The following is a 13483-nucleotide window of genomic DNA, read 5'->3' as shown; positions in this document are numbered from 1 at the left end:
TTTTATGATGTAAATATGAATCTTTACTAGGAGACAGCACTTTCATTCTTCCAATTGCTATTAAAAATGGGGACTTATTGGGACATTTTTTCTCACAGGATATTAAATATGAAGCACTGCCTTCCAGGATTATCTAGTCAACTAGAATCCTTGTAAGCAAATAGCTGCATTATTATACTAAAATCGTTCATTCAGGTATTTGGTGAACACGATTACTGTTATAGCTAATGAACTGTCTAGATAAGTCCAGTAAACAATTTCCTTGCAGTCATCCATTGCCTCAGGATCTTAAAATTTTCCTATCTCATCTTCTGCAATGATCCTGAGCTTTAGGAGGAGGGAAATTGAGATAGATGTCCCATTGAAAAGTGATTGTTCTATAGTCTCTTATTTTCTGCAGCTTGACTAGTTTGTAGGTCTATCTGTTAATTGTGATCTACTGAAAAGAGAACTTGCTCTGATAAGACTGGATTAGTAACATTTATGGGCTTAATGATAAATTATTATGAGTTACCTTAATATCCATTTAGCACCATAAAAAGAGTAGATTGTCTCCTTGAGCCTATGCCCTGTACTGCTACAGATTATTGATTTACTAACGGTACTAGAGATGGGATTCTTCTTATGAAGTATGACTTAAGTCCACTCAGAAAGTGGTTGGTTACTTCTATGGTGTTTCTGTCATTATTGCACCAGTTGGCATGTCTAGCCCAAGAAACTTTCACTTGTGTTGTTTTATAAAGAAGAATTTACATTTTCTATTAATGAATCTTGATGTTTGGAATTTTCATATATGAAGATAATGTGTTTTATAAAGAAGGACAATTTTTCTGTTAATGAATTTTGATGTTTGAAATTTTATACATGAAGATAATGTGTACTGATTATTTTACTGTCACCTGTTAATTCCTTTCTGACCCTATCTATATACTCTGCCCATCCCTATCAGTCTCTTTTCTGGGTTTACTACCTTCAGTTTTGTTTTGTAACAAACTTAGATCAACCATGGACATTTGCATTACCAGTAGTTTGGAAGTTTCCATTGGCGCCTCATGAGTCTTTTGTTTGTATTTAACTCAAGGCAATTATTTCTTCTCTTCCTGAATCTATTCATATTCTTTAAATTTCAAAGGAAGGAATTGTGCTTTAGCTTAAGCTAGATTTTTAGTAAGCTCATACAATCGATGAGAGCTACCTAGAGAATCTGTTATTTGAAATTTGTTAGGGAAAAATGTCAACTATAGTAAAATACTTTTAATAATTTGAATATAGTTCATCATGTGTAGAAAAAAACAACCTGACATTTCAAAGTATTATATTTAGTCTGTGGTTCTCTAGACCCAAAGTTTTGTCATGTGTGCTTTTATGAGTTTGAAATTTCTGCTTTAAAAAAAGCCATAGGGGCAAACACATGCTGACCAATTTGATGATGTCCTAATGAAAATTTTGTCAAAAATTGTCTTCAGCATTTCCCACAGAGATCAAATCACCCTTGGACTATTTTGTTTTATAACTGTCTTTGATTTCATTCCTTAATTTTGGACTGTGCTTTTCATTTTATTTAATTAGTCCTGGAGAGTGCCTTATTTACTGCTGCCACCTGAGGAGAAAAGTATGACGAGACAGGCTTTTCAGTCATTCTTGGCTCTGAATCCTCCTTTCCACATTAGGAACATATGTGCAGTGTTGGCTGCTTGAGATCACACCCATATGCTCAGATTGTGGGAAGTCTGTGGGGAAGCTCATTGCTTCCTTGCCTTGGGGTTTAAGTGTCATAAATTGATAGGTGTATATGAGCAAGCTGCAGGAACTTTGTCAACGTCTCCTTCATTGCTTCAAAGGAGGGGTCCAAGTTTCTCATTGCTTGCTGATCTTTGACATTCGCCAAAATGCATTGAGAAGTAGCTCAAACTAAGAGTTGTTTTCTATAGAAAATATAGGGATAAACAGTCTTTGATACTTACTTAAATTCTTATGTTGACTTCCAGTGATGAAATCTGATGTATAAAAGATGAATCCAGACTGAAGAGCAACTATGAACATTGCTGTACCAAGAGGGCATCTCTCAAGCAAGGACAGAGATATGTTTCCAGTTTCACAGAAAATTTCATTGAGAAATAGATGAAATGCCAACAATGATCTACTGGCCAAGACAAGTGAAAACATGGACTCTTGCTCTCTAGGCAGCAGAAAAGTAATGACAACAAAACGGTTTATTTTCCCATGTTCAGTGAGTGACCAAATAGGCAGAGATACTCAGTTGGAGTGCAATATGAATGGGACATTGTATTAGATATGGGCTGTGAGAGCAATGATGAGTGTCACAGCCAGCCTACTTGGCTTCATGTACTGCTAACCTTGTTTAATGCACATATCATTCATCATGCTAAGGAATGACCCACTACCCCTATGCTTCTAAGTAGCCACTCACCCATTCTTTCAACACTATCTTTCTACTATGTGTTAAAGAGTGGACAAGGATCTTTCTCCATTTATGGACTCATTTGAATTCATTGTGCTGTTTCTCTGTTCATAATATTGTTCTCCTTTAGAACTCATGACAGGGCAATGCCCAGCCTTAATACATGCCCCACTTACCTATAGAAGCTATACCTGTAGTTGATATTCTTTCTGCAGAATAGCTGTCAGAGACCTAAAACAGAAATTCCTGACCAAGACGTAGGCACACAAAGATCCAAATCTGAAAGGCTACAAAATTTAAGTGATTCTTACAACTCAAAGTCTCTTTTGTGAACCCAAAATTGTTCTACAGAGTCTACAGAATCTATATTAAGATAAAACACCCTAATGTAAAGGTATATGGAATACCATAGGAAAACAAATATAGATTATCTGTAATATAATATTTCTAAATAGCTAAATTCTATCTTGGCTGGGTCTCCTTAGCTTTTATAACACAATTCAATTCAAGTTAACCGAGTTTATGTCATATACTTCTACTGGATCTCTTTCATTGTTATTGTTCTATTCTGATATGTTGAAATGTTTTTGTTCTAATGCTATTGAGGAAAATGGGAGACATAGGATTATGAGGTTGACAAGAGTTACTCTCACCCCCAGCAATATGCATACCTCAAACTCTTTCCCACTATACCATTGCCAGATAAAAAGTCATTTAGTAATCTGCTCCAGAAAGACTTGGAGTCTGAACAAAAGTTTCCGGTACTGAGAACTGGGAGTGACTGATGAAAGGAGATGAATAATAGTGATAATATCAATATGACATGGTCACAGACATGGGATTGAGGAAAAAGAAAAATAAAATCATAAATTTGAGCAACTGGGTGATTGCTCATAAATGAGGCAGAGATTTCAGGAGACAAAGCCAGCACATATGAAAGGGGAAAAAGTAAGTGATATTTGACCCTCTCAAATTCAATGTCCAATATTCTCACATAGAGAAAAGCTTCAACAAGACCAATGAGCTAAAGTGGACTGAGGAGGCTCTTTTCATGCTGTTGTGTTCTGAAAAAGCTAAAAGTATTCTCCTTAGGACAAGGTCACCTGTGTCTTAAAGACCAAAGCCCAGTAGGAGTGCTGTGGTCTCATTTACTGAAGGATAGTTCTTCTAGGGAGGCAGTTTTAGAGAGCTGTGCTACAAGCGTCTTGCTTATTTAAACTCCATGAGTAAAAAAGAACATATTTCTGTTTGCTTCAGAATCTTTCTGATTTTCCTGTGAAAAGTCATTACAATTATAACCAGAGATAAGAATGTTGCCAGAGTTAATACAATTAAACTGTTGCAGTCAGAGCCAACACAGATTTTCAGACCCAAATTTTTAAACCCAAACATAGGGTCAACCCAGTTGATATAAAAAATGCTTGACATACAGTCCATCAATAAATGAATGCGTGTATTTGTAGAGTTCAATTATAAGGAAAAGCAAAAAGAAATGATATGAACCATGAAACTATTCTGTGGAATACTTGATATCTGTTTCTCTGTGCCTTTAATGTCTACTTTCTTTATACCTAGTAGTAACTGATTAAGTCAGTTAAGAATAATAACCTTATTCTTGTAAGTGTGTGGACAAATTGAGGTCTTAGAAGAAACTACAGTAGAGGGGGTACATGTTTCTTGAAGGATTAGTACACTGGATCCTATAATGCCAAGCTCTGTTGCGTCAATACAATGCAGACTGAAGGAAAAGGAAGTACACGATGGCGACTACAGCCACTACACCATTGGCAAGGACATCATTGACCTTGTCTTGGACTAAATTCAAAAGCTGGCTGACCAGTGCACAAGTCTCCAGGGCTTCTTGGTTTTCCACAGCTTTGGTGGGGGAACTGCCTCTGGGTTTACTTCCCTAATGATAAAGTTGCTGTCTTGATTATAGAAAGAAGTCCAAGCTGGAGTTCTCCATTTACCCAACTCCCCAGGTTTCCACTGCTGTGATTGACCCCTACAATTCCATCCTTACCACCCGCACCACCCTGGAGCACACTGATGGTGTCTTCATGGTAGACAATGAGGCCATCTATGACATCTGTTGTAGAAACCTCGACACTTAGCTCCCAAACTACACTAACCTTAACTCCCTTATTAGCCAGATTGTGTCTCCATCAGATTTGATGGGATCCTGAATGTTGATCTGACAGAATTCCAGACCAACCTGGTGCCCTACCCTCGCATCCACTTCCCTCTGGCCACTTATGCCCCTGTCATCTCTGCTGAAAAAGCCTACCATGAGCAGCTATCTGTAGCAGAAATCATCAATGGTGAAATGTGACCCTGGTCATGGTAAATACATAGCTTGCCCCCTGCTGTACCATGGTAATGTGATTCCCAAAGATATCAATGCGGCCATTGCCACCATCAAGACCAAGCACAGCATCCAGTTTGTGGACTGGTGCTCCACTGGCTTCAAGGTTGGCACTAATTACCTTACTTACATGTGAGTGTTCAGTTATACAAGAAAGAGAGTTATGAAACAAAGATGGAGATTTGCCTAAAGAAACAAAACTTGGAGGACCTGCAACCTGCCACAGCTGTACTGATTAGATAAGCAAATGAACAGTTAAAGGATTTAAGCCCAATGAATAAAACAAAAATTCAAAAGTTTAGTCACATAGAAACAAATATATTTGAATATATAACTTGAAAGCTTGATGAAAAGGAGTGTTCTTTTTTATTGGATATTATTTTATTTAAATTTCAAATATTTTTCCCCTTCCAAGTTTTCCAGACATTAGACCCCTATTCCCTCCCCCTCCTCTTCTTCTATAAGTGTGTTCCCATCCCTAACAAACCCCTCTTCCCGCTCCAACCAACGTTTCCCTACACTGGGGTGTCCAGACTTGGCAGGACCAAGGGCTTTTCCTATCATTGGTGCCCAACAAGGCCATCCTCTGCTACATATGCAGCTGGAGCCCTGGGCCAGTCCATGTATAGTCTTTGGGTAGTGGTTTAGTTCCTTTAGTTCATTCATTGTCGAGGATAGTTTTCACTACCCTGGGTTTTTTGTTATTCAAATTGAATTTTCAAATTGCTCTTCCTAACACTATGAAAAATTGAGTTGGAAATTTGATAAGGTTTTATTGAATCTGTAGATTGCTTTTGGCCAAATGGCCATTTTTACCATATTAATCCTGCCAATCCATGAGCATGAGAGAGAGGTCGTTCCATCTTCTGAGATCTTCAATTTCTTTCTTCAGAGGCTTGAAATTGTTATCATACAGATCTTTCACTTGCTTGGTTAGAGTTACACCAAGGTATTTTATGTTATTTGGAACTATTGTGAAGAATGTTATTCCTTAATTTCTTTCTTAGGCTGCTTATCCTTTGAGCAGAGGAGAGTGACTGATTTGTTTGACTTAATTTTATATCCAGCCACTTTGCTGAAGATGTTTATCAGCTTAGTTGTTCCCTGGTGGAACTTTAGGGGTCACTTAAATATACTGTCATATCTGCAAATAGTGATGTTTCAAGTTCTTCCTTTCCAATTTGTCCCCTTTACCTCCTTTTGTTGTCTGATTGCTCTGGCTAGGACTTCAAGAACTATATTGAATAAGTGGGGAGAGAGTGGGCAGGCTTCTCTAGTCTGATTTTAGTGGGATTTCTTCAAGTTTCTCTCCATTTAGTTTAATGTTGGCTGCTTGTTTGCTTTATATTGATTGCTTTTACTATGTTTAGATATGGGCCTTGAATTCCTGATCTTTCCAGGACTTTTAACATGAAGAAATGTTGAATTTTGTCAAATGCTTTCTCAGTATCTAATGAAAGGATCATGTGGGTTTTTTCCCCCTTTGAGTTGGTTTACACAGTGGATTAAATTGATAGATTTCCCTTTATTGAACCACCCCTCCACCCCTGGGATGAAGCCTATTTGATCATGATGGATGATCATTTTGAAGTGTTCTAGGATTCAGTTTTCAAGAATTTTATTGAATATTTTTGTGTTGATATTTATAAGAGAAATTGGTCTGAAATTCACTTCCTTTGTTGGGTCTTTGTGTGGTTTAGGTATAAGAGTAATTGTAACTTCATAGAAAAGTTGGGTAGTGCTCCTTCTGTTTCTATTTTGTGGAATAGTTTGGACAGTACTGGTATGAGTTCTTCTATGAAGGTCTGATAGAATTCTGCACTAATCCTACCTGGTCCTCAGCAACTTTTAGTTGGAAAACTTTTAATAACTGCTTCTATTTCTTTAGCCATTATGGGATTGTTTAGATGGTAGATCTGTTCCTGATTTAACTTTGCTACCTGGTATTTGTCTACAAAATTGTCTATTTCATCCAGAATTTCCAGTTTTGTTGATTATAGGCTTTTGTAGTAGGATCTGATGGTTTTTTGAATTTGCTCAGATTCTGTTATGTCTCCCTTTTCATTTCTGATTTTGTTAATTTGGATACACTCTCTGTGCCCTCTGGTTAGTCTGGCTAAGTATTTATCTATCTTGCTGATTTTCTCAAAAATCCGCTCCTGGTTTTGTTGATTCTTTTTATAGTCCTTTTCATTTCTACTTGGTTGTTTCCATCCCTGAGTATGATTATTTGATGACAGTGGGATATTGAAATATCCTACTATTATTTTGTGAGAGTTAATGTGTGTTTTTAGATTTAGTAAGGTTTCTTTTATGAATGTCGGTGCCCTTGCATTTGGAGCATAGATATTTAGGACTGAGAGTTCATCTTGGTGGATTTTTCCTATGATGAATATAAAGTGTCCTTCCTTTTCTTTTTTGATAACTTTTTGTTGAAAGTCGATTTTATTTGATATTAGAATGGCTACTCCAGCTTGCTTCTTCATACCATTTCCTTGGAAAGTTATTTACCAGCCGTTTACTCTGAGGTAGTATATGTCTTTGTCTCTGAGGTTTTTGTCCTGTATGCAGCAAAATACTGGGTTCTCTTTATATATCCAGGCACTTAGACTGTGTCTTTTTATTGGGGAATTGAGACCATTGATGTTAAGAGATATTATGGAATAGTGATTGTTGTTTCCTGTTAATTTTGTTGTTAGAAGTTGTATTATATTTGCGTGTCTCTCTCTTTTTGGTGTCATTGCGAGGATATAACTTCCTTGCTTTTGCTAGGGTGTAGTTTCCCTCCTTATGTTGGAGTTTTCCATGTATTATCATTTGTAGGGCTTGATTTGTAGAAATCTATTGTGTAAATTTGGTGTTGTCATTGAATATCTTGCTTTCTCCATCTATGTTAATTGAGAGTATTGCTGGATATAGTAGCCTGGACTGACATTTGTATTCTCTTAGGGTCTGTATGACATCTGCCCAGGATCTTCTGGCTTTCATAGTCTCTGGTACAAAGTCTAGTGTAATCCTGATAGGTCTGCCTTTATGTTACTTGAACATTTTCCCTTACTGCTTTTAATATTCTCTCTATATTTTGTGTGTTTGGTTTTTTGACTATTATGTGACAGGAGGAATTTCTTTTCTGATCTAATCTATTTGGAGTTCTGTAGGCTTCTTGTATGTTTATGGGCATATCTTTCTCTAGGTGAGGGAAGTTTTCTTCTGTGATTTTGTTGAAGATATTTACTGGCCCTTTAAGATGAGTGTCATCACTCTCTTCTATTCCTTTTTACCTTTGGCTAATCATTGTGTCCTGGATTTCCTGGATGATTTTGGTGTTAGGAACTTTTTGTGTTTTACATTATCTTTGATGGTTGTGTTCATGTTTTCTATGGTATCTTCTGCCCCTGAGATTCTCTCTTGTATTCTGTTTGTGATGCTTGCATCTTTGTCTCCTGAACTCTTTCCTAGGTTTTCTATCTCCAGGGTCGTCTCACTTTGTGCTTTCTTTATTGATTCTATTTTTATTTTTAAATCCTGGATGGTGTTGTTCAATTCCTTCATGTGTTTCGTTGTGTTTTCCTGTAACTCTTTAAGGGATTTTTGTGTTTCCTCTTTAAGGGTTTCTACTTGTTTACTTGTTTTGTCCTGTATTCTTTAAGGGATTTATTTTCATCATTCTTAAAGTCCTCCATCATCATCATAAGATGTGATTTTAAATCCAAATCTTGGTTTTCTGGTGTGCTTAAATATCCAATATTCGCTTTGGTGGAAGAACTTGGCTCTGAGGATGCCAAATAATGTTGGTTTCTGCTGCTTGGGCTCCTGCATTTTCCTCTAGCCATCAGGTTTTCTCTGGTTCTCCATCTCCAAGGTTGTCTCACTTTGTGCTTTCTTTATTGATTCTATTTTTATTTTTAAATCCTGGATTTTTTTCAATTCCTTCACATTTTAATTCCTAACTTGTCTTGCTGTCTCTGACAGAGGCTTGACCCTCCTGTAGGCCTGTGTGTCAGCATGCCTCTAGACCTGTTTTCTTTCAGCTGGGTCTGGGAACAAAGAGCTCTGCCTCAGGTGTGTAGGCGCTCCTGGCAACTGGTTTTCAGCTCTTGACACATGCAGAAACTGGAAGCGTTCTCCCTCTTACTGCTCCTAAGTCCCTGTGCCCGATGGCACTTGGCAGTTTCCTCTTGGGTCAGGAATGTGGGCATAAAGTAGTTGTCCCTTCTGAGTTCTCAGGATTAATCATACTTCTGAGAGTCTAGCTCTCTCTACAATAGGATTTGGGTTCAGGGATCTATGGGATCAGTTCAGTTCAGGTCTGGGTACAGGCAGAAACCAGCAGGTTCCTGCCACTGACTGCTGCTATATTCCTGTATCCAGAGGCCATTATGCAGGTTCCTCTTGGGCCAGGAATGTGAGCAAAAGTGGCACTCTCCCCTTAGATCTCAGGATTGTCTGTACTTCTAAGAGTTCAGCTCTCTCCCCCACAGGATTTGGGTTCAGGGAGCTGTTCAGGGAGTCAAGAAATAGTGTTCTTATCCATACTTAAATTATTACCCCATGAAATAATCTTTTTTACCACAAAATGTCCATGAGTAATTTCCATTGGAAAGGACAGAGAAGTTATCACCTTTGCCAAGTGACCAATGTGACTATCATCAATGATGAGACAAATTAATGCCCTAAGCTTGGTGAGTGTCTTTCCTACAATGTGTACATTAAATAACCTCATAGCAATATGCCAGACAAAGCAAATGGGAGATGTTATATAACCCAGTGTGAATAAGTCTGGCAACATGAGCATGTTACAAGGAAATCCAAGCAACAACTGAGGAACTGCCTCAAACTGGGAACAGTGAAAGGAACATGAGATACAGCCAGATTCTGAAATGGATCCTGGGAGCTAATGTTAGTGATGCTTCACTACCGGGTTCTTCGTTCCGATGGCTGCATCCTGGCCCTGAAGGATAATATCTTCTCTGAAAGGGAAACACAGTACAAATATTCAAACATAATGGACACGGGTTGGTAATTTTAAATGGCGTAGAGAGATAATTTGAAGAACGTGTAGAATTTTCTTTCAATTATAAATATTTTAAAGTTAAAGATAAAACGATAGAAGGCAGTTATAGCAATCTGAGAAGCATAGAGGTAGGGTGGGTATGGATTTACTGAGAAGATTAGAGGATACAACAAAGGAGATATAATCTTTATCATCACGACTTCTGTGTGTTTTCTTTAACATTGTTGAGTATAAATATTAGTTAAAATCCATCAACGTGAACATTCAAGAATCTATGAATCTTGTTCTATTAAGGTTGATAAAGTAACTGTTGAAGATCCTGCTAATTAAAGGTCATAGTCTACCATGTCTGAATAGCTCCCCTGAGCACTGCACAAAATGGAGGACTCCCTTTCCCAGCAGGACCTTCTCTTCTCTGCCTTATCTGGGGAGCCCAATCCCCACACTCAATGTCTTTGTTTACCTCCAAATAAGGAGCACAAGCTGTTTTATTGAATATCATCTAAGAAAGCTGTTTGCTAAATATGTGCAAAGAAAAAAAGGTTTGACACTGAAGAGCTGCAACATTGAAAGCCTCAGAAAAGAAACTCTCCTACCCCCATCCCTTATTGCCAGACTGGGATCCTGCTGACCTAGCCTCAGACTTTGCTTTATCTATCTCTGCCTGATGTGCTTTGGTAAACCTACACCCCCAAGTAAGGTCTCCTCTTCATCCTTCCCCAACTGGTGTGCAGCAGTGCTTGGGCACCCCAAGGGGAGAAGCAGTAAATGAAATAATAGGCGAACATGTAAAAATTATATATAATGAGTTCAGGTGATTTATTTAAAATGCTTGTTTTGAAAATAAAGGAGAGATATGAGGATAGTGAGAGCAAGATCCAGAATCAAAGGAAAGAGCTTCCCTTTCCTAGATTTGGCTTTAGAATATGTAACTATAGAACATTAATTATCTGAACATGCTGTAACAAATAGAAGGCTGAAAATAGAAGGGATAAAATAGATAACACAAAAATATCAGATGCCATGACAGAGTTCTTGTGAAGAACAGACCACATGATCTTGTCAGAGCAGAACCTCAGACCCAGGACCATACAGTCACCTTCAGGGTGACTTCAGTATTAGAGCAGGCTTAAGAATCTAAAGTTTTACTTGATATCTTTGGCTTTACTTAGAAATAGAACTTGTGGTTATATTTGAATATAGAAGATTTCGTGACTAGGGATATTTTAAAGGTGATCTAAGCCTGAAATTAAAATACAAGAATGGGAGAGGAACGAATTTCAGCATTCTCCTTATGCCTTAGGAACATTGTGGCTTTGCTCACTTATCCAGAGTTCAGCTAAGAAAAGAGAATGATTTCCTTAAGTCTTATTATTTCCTTAGCTGGATTATGCAGCCTCAATCGTATTAATTCCTTAAGTTTATCATGCAGAATAGCAATGTGCTCAAATGAAAGGAGTCAAAAGAAAATAAAGCAATAGCCCAAAAAGAAATATTTAGTGTACTGTTCCATTTGATAGCCTGCCCAATGTTATGGTATTAGGGCAAGATGAACCTGACAATGACATTTATTATGTCTTACTAGCCCCGTAGTATGGTGACATTTAGAAAATGTGGAAATGACTTATGATGATAAGAGAAGGAACTTTGGCAGCATGTATAGGATTTTGAAAATGTGTTCTACTTATTACTAATAACTTTTGCTTCCAAAACATATTTAAAAACAAATTACTGAAATTTTATTTGTAGTGAGAATTTTGGTTTCTTTAAAAAAAACATAGAAATATTGCGAAAATGTGTTTTCACTTTAATCCCAGGTGTGGGATATGGGCCTGCTTCAGATTGTCCACAGCAGCTATGATTTCCCTTGTGCTTTAGCAAGAACATGACTTTACCAGTGATGGATACCATCACTGCCAAGTGATGTGATGTTTGGAATTCTGGGGACTCATCTGAGTGTTTATAAATGCTAGGGCCCCAAGGGGCTGTTGGTGAATTGTTGGTTAGTGGTTGGCTGTGATGTGTGAAGTAGTCATGAACAAAAAAAGGAGAAGAAGAAATTAAATATCCTGATGGCAAAGCTTAAACTTGGCACAAGGAACTTGATGGCCCTAGTCAGCAGGAAGTAGTCTAACAATAGCGTCACCCCGTTTCCCCTCTATCCATTTTTTCTCTCCTACCTAGTGTTAGAGCATTGGAAGGGCTGAAAAGGAGGAGTGGAGAAAGGTTAATGAAAAAAGAACCCACTAAGTAGCCCAACATCAACTATTAAATAGATTTCTATTAATAGTTTTAATTAATAATTGGGATTCAAAGTTGCAACTATTCCTTTCTCTTCCTCTTTCTGGGAGGCATTTATTGCTCTCTAAACAATGTCAATAGAGAAAAGCAATTCTAAATTCCTCTACTATTTGCTGTTAATGTTTCCCAATGAACTCATCTTTCTTGGAAGCCTTTACACAGGAACAAGACTCGACAGCCCCTGCAACTTCTCCTGCATGGAGAAGTCTCAATCTTTGGAACGATAGGCTATAACCACGTATTCATTTAATTTGCTTATTCATGGATACATCTTCAAATTTATATCATAATTTCCTTTAGATCTGCTTTCTTTTTCTCTGGGGTGATGCCTATGAACACTCCTGCCAAACTACTGTGGAAGGTATTTAAACATATCTCCATAGTGTTGTGTTAAACACTAGAGACATGGGGACTCCCAAGCAAATATTAACCTGGTCACAGAATGCTCTTAACGGAAAAGTGGAGCTGAACAAGACACTCAAAGGTTTAGGACTTTCTCCCTGTGTAAACAACCTGATAGCTAATTGAATTAGCTCTCTCAGAAAAGTTCTTTCCTTGAAAGAAAGGGTACATTTACATGGTTCCTCACTTACATGCACTGCTTACATGTTGGAAACTGTTCGTCCGCGTGGAACAAACATAATTTCTTCTCTATGGGCTTTATGGTTTGTAAAAATCAATGCCGCACCATTCCTTTATTTAAAAGGTTAAAGTTCTTTATCTCATTGGTTCTTCAGGAAGTACAAACACAAACATATTGCAGTCACCACCCACACAGGGCATCTCTCCAGGGTAGATCCTCTAGTGTAGACGGAAGCCGAGCTGCGTGTGGTGCCTTTTGGCTTGTGTTTTCCCGTTAGCTACGTTACCCCAGGACACATTTGTTTGCAGTGTCTAAAGGACTAAAGGAAGCCTGTCCACAGTTGGTTTTTGACTGGTCAATACAGTTACCAGCAGCCAATGGCTGAGCAGGAAAACTGAGGTAGTACTTTTCGCATTCCCAGGGAGGAACTTGGAAAGAGGAAGAGGGGATTCCGCCATGATGAAAGCTTAGGAGACAGACAACGCTTAAAAGGTGGAGGGTGGAGAATCATCCAATATATAGGTACAGGGGGAAAGCAGCCCCAGGAGGGATGCCAAGCAGGGTCCAGGGCAGCAAAGATAAAATGGTAGATTTGGTAAATATTAATTCAGGAATATCGGAAGATTAATGATTCAGTGCATGTTTTCACTGAAGCATTTTCTATATCCACAGACTTCCTCTGCTAGGTACGTAGTATGTGGTAACTAAAAATGTGGGTGCCTACCAAAGACAATAGCTATATATACTTTCTAGTCCAAAATACATTTATTTACCTAGGGTACTAGGAGGAAAGTCAAG

At 38.0% G+C, this 13483-nt stretch overlaps 1 pseudogene; it reads left to right on the top strand.

Annotated features, from left to right (window-relative positions):
* Positions 1-4127: 4127 nt before the first annotated feature.
* On the top strand, positions 4128-4923 carry Tuba1b-ps10 (tubulin, alpha 1B, pseudogene 10; annotated as a pseudogene).
* The last annotated feature ends 8560 nt before the right edge of the window (positions 4924-13483 follow it).

Source organism: Rattus norvegicus, chromosome 20 (genome assembly GCF_036323735.1).
Source record: "Rattus norvegicus strain BN/NHsdMcwi chromosome 20, GRCr8, whole genome shotgun sequence".
NCBI classification, from domain to species: domain Eukaryota; kingdom Metazoa; phylum Chordata; class Mammalia; order Rodentia; family Muridae; genus Rattus; species Rattus norvegicus.
The sequence above is the reverse complement of the archived record's forward strand: the minus strand, read 5'-3'. Positions and strand labels throughout refer to the sequence as shown.